Raw genomic sequence first — 3,812 nt, 5'->3', positions numbered from 1 at the left:
AAATAAACATTCATAAGAATAAGTGAAACAATTCATGCCAGGGGTACAATTACAACAATTTGAACAAAATCTTCATACGTCTTTCTTGCTTTTTTGTTCATAATTTTATCAAACGTAGAACCATATTGTTTAATCTCTTTTATAAAATGTTCAAAGTTTGGCTTAGCTTTAGTCCATTTTTTCACACAAAGGGATATTTTCCAAGTAAAATAAGATTTGTGAGCTGTATTGGATTTGAAGATGTTAGAAACACACGTCATTGTTGTCATGTGGTGAATTTGGCCAATCGTGAAACAGCTGTGTGGTCATCAGGGCCACGTTCAGCCCTGAAAAAACGGTGCAAAACATTTATTAAAGGGAAACGGTGATGCGTTGAACACCCTGTTCTGATGACACAAGAGTTGCAGCTCAGCTGAGAAGGCCATTCTTTGTGCTCTTTTTGAATCATTTTCGGAGCCTGATAAAATCGGTATAAATACATTTTTAATGCTGCAAAATATGCTTGATGTTACAGTCACTGCCCTGTCCAGAATAAAAGAGAACATCCCAGTCGAGTGAAGGGGTTTGTGGAAACTGGTTCCTAATTATTGTGATCCAACATTTGCCTCACATTTCAGGATGAAAAGAAATTTCAGGTGAAGGATGATCCACTTCTTACCTCCGAGACTGTGTTATGATCGATATGACCTTATTATTTTTATTGTGAGTATTAGGCTTATCATTATTGCTGATCACTGCTGTTGTGCTATGATATTGTAATATTTACCATTATATAATCAGAGGAGCATAGAAAGGTTTATGAAAGTGTCACTCCACAATACAATAGCAAAATATATAAATATGTATAGTATTTTTATGTTACATGAATCAGTGTCTAGCACAGCTTCCTGAGGAAAGGATATGGACCAGAAGACATTGCAATTACTGCATATTTAGACTTAAAGAAGTTCCAGATCTATACTTGTGCTCTTATTATTTCAGTTATTTTGCCTTTAATGTAAATAAACATGTGCAAACAATATACTTGCTCTTGTGAATTTATTTTGATGTTAATTACATTTACTTACAAATTCATCATCATCATGTTGATATGATATGTTACTATAAAACTCTTACGTCAAACATATCAACATGTCAAACACGGTTAGTCTCAACGGTTACCGTTAGTTACACACTACACCGTCATGGATTAAAATCCCGCAGCGCGCACAAGGTCCCCTGCTCAAGCCAGCACATGTCCAGGCCCGTCTGAAGTTTGCCAAAGACCACCTGGATGACCCAGAGGAGGCATGGGAGAAGGTCATGTGGTCAGATGAGACCAAAATAGAACTTTTTGGTATAAACTCCACTCGCTGTGTTTGGAGGAAGAAGAAGGATGAGTACAATCCCAAGAACACCATCCCAACCGTGAAGCATGGGGGAGGAAACATCATGCTTTGGGGGTGCTTTTCTGCAAGATTTATACGAGTAGAAATCCATGAAAAGATTTATACGCTTCTGCTAAAAACAAGAATTAGGTGCGTCTTTAAATTTAAATGACTATGTTTTGTAGTTCAGATGTGCTAAACTGTTCAGAGCAGATGTAATGTTTGTGTGTTTTTGACATGCCACAGTAATGTACATGACCTTTGACCTTCATGCCTTGCAGCTGTTGGAAAGCAGAAGGCCGTGCTCAGGTGAGGTGTTTCATGGGTCACGGTGAAGTGTCATGAACCTCAGCCGCTGGTAATCCTATTGAGACGGGCAGCTCGGGGCACACGCGAGGTCTGCAGCCAGACACCCCGACTCCTGCCTCAATCATCTGAGAGAGCGAGCCGAATTCACCAGAACACACAAAAACATCTGCACTCAGACAAACACAGCTGACTTACACAAGCATGAGCGCAGGACACTGTCAAAAGAGCTACCAGGGCATCGGAAGTATACTTATATATGTTGGTTATGAAACCCAAGTGTGTTAAATGTTTTATATTCTGATGCAGTAAGGATTTTGCAGAAATATGTGTCCCTGCAGCACAAAAGCAGTCATGAGTAGCACAGGTATATCTGTAGCAATAGACAACAATACATTGTATGGATCAAAATTATACATTTCTCTTTTATGACAAAAATCATTAGGATATTAAATAAAGATCATGTTCCATGAAGATATTTTGTACATTTCCTACTGTAAATATATCAAAACTTCATTTTTGATTAGTAATATGCATTGCTAAGAACTTCATTTGAACAACTTTAAAGGAGATTTTCTCAATATTTAGATTTTTTTGCTCCCTCAGATTCCAGATTTTCAAATAGTTGTATCTCAGACAAATATTGTCCTATCATAACAAACCATACATCAATGGAAAGATTATTTAATCATCTATTTATAAATCTCAATTTTAAAGAATTGACCCTCATGACTGGTTTTGTGGTCATGCACTGTGGCATGCGTGTGTTTCTGTGAAGCAGGTAATTGGAGGTGTGCAGTTACAGGTGCAGAACTTCAGAGCATCAGCTCTTTCTGGATTGCGTGCCGGCAGGTCGTTTTCTCATGCTGTACTTCAAACATGACACTTCAAAACCTCTCGCTCCATTCAAGGCTGTTCCTGCCCACAAAGACACAAACATGACACTGATGGGTGGACGGCCCTCACAGTGAACCCTGCAGGTAAGAGCCGGACGCACACACAAGCACGCACGCATGCACACACACACACACACACACACAAGCACGCACATGAACACAGTGTAAATACTGCATGACATCTGTAAAGAGAAATTGATTCAGGTTACATAACACATGGATATTTTTAGTTTTAAAAAATCTTAGCCTCAAGAATATCAGCACACACATGCACACAAACATATATATATACTGCATAATTATTATGCAAGTTGATATTCTGGTCATATATTTTTCCAAGTACATTTGACCAATTCCAAACCACATTCATCTTAATAATTACTATTAATTTGGTATTTAATAATTTATAAGTGAAATATAATTGTTACCAAGGGCTGGAAGTGAAAAATGCCTTATACATAATTATTAAGGAGGTTTTCTTTTACAGGTAAAATGTGTCAAAAAAGAGATTGAACTCACACTGAAAAGTCAAAAATGATTAAATGTCCATGAGAAATATTCAGCACTAATGCAGAATATATACACTAATACAGAAATTTCCAAATTAAATCATGACCACTGGACAGCAAAATACGCATGGTCAGAAAAAAAACAGGCCAAGGTGTGTGTGTGTGTGTGTGTGTGTGTATACAGTGCCCTCCACTAATATTGGCACCCTTGGTAAATATGAGCAAAGGCAGCTGTGAAAATAAATGTGCATCGTTTATCCTTTTTTTCTTAAAAAATCTAACCTTTCATTGAAGTAAAATAATTGAAATAATTGAAAAATCTCATGATGAAATAAATGTTTTTCTCCAATGCATTTCGGACACAATTATTGGCGCCCCTAGAAATTCTTACAATTCTCTGAAGTATATTCATTCATATTTACATACTTTTAGCACACCAGGGTGATTTTGAACATGAAATTGTCCAGCCATGACTTCTGCTCCACAGGATTATAAATATGAGGAACACAAAGGCCTGTTTCTTCTGCTGGAGGTCCTGGACATCTTGTTTAGACAAGACTGACTGACTGACTCTGTTAGAAATCTAATATTGGGACATGTTTGGATCTTCCATCAAGACAATAATCCAGAACAAACATCAAAATTAACACAAAAATGTGTCACTCAGCACAAAATGAAGCTTCTGCCATGGCCCTCCAGTCCTCTGACCTGAACCCTGTAGAAAATGAGTGAGG

The sequence above is a fragment of the Barbus barbus genome (genome assembly GCF_936440315.1).
Source record: "Barbus barbus genome assembly, chromosome: 22".
Lineage (NCBI taxonomy): Eukaryota > Metazoa > Chordata > Actinopteri > Cypriniformes > Cyprinidae > Barbus > Barbus barbus.
The sequence above is the reverse complement of the archived record's forward strand: the minus strand, read 5'-3'. Positions refer to the sequence as shown.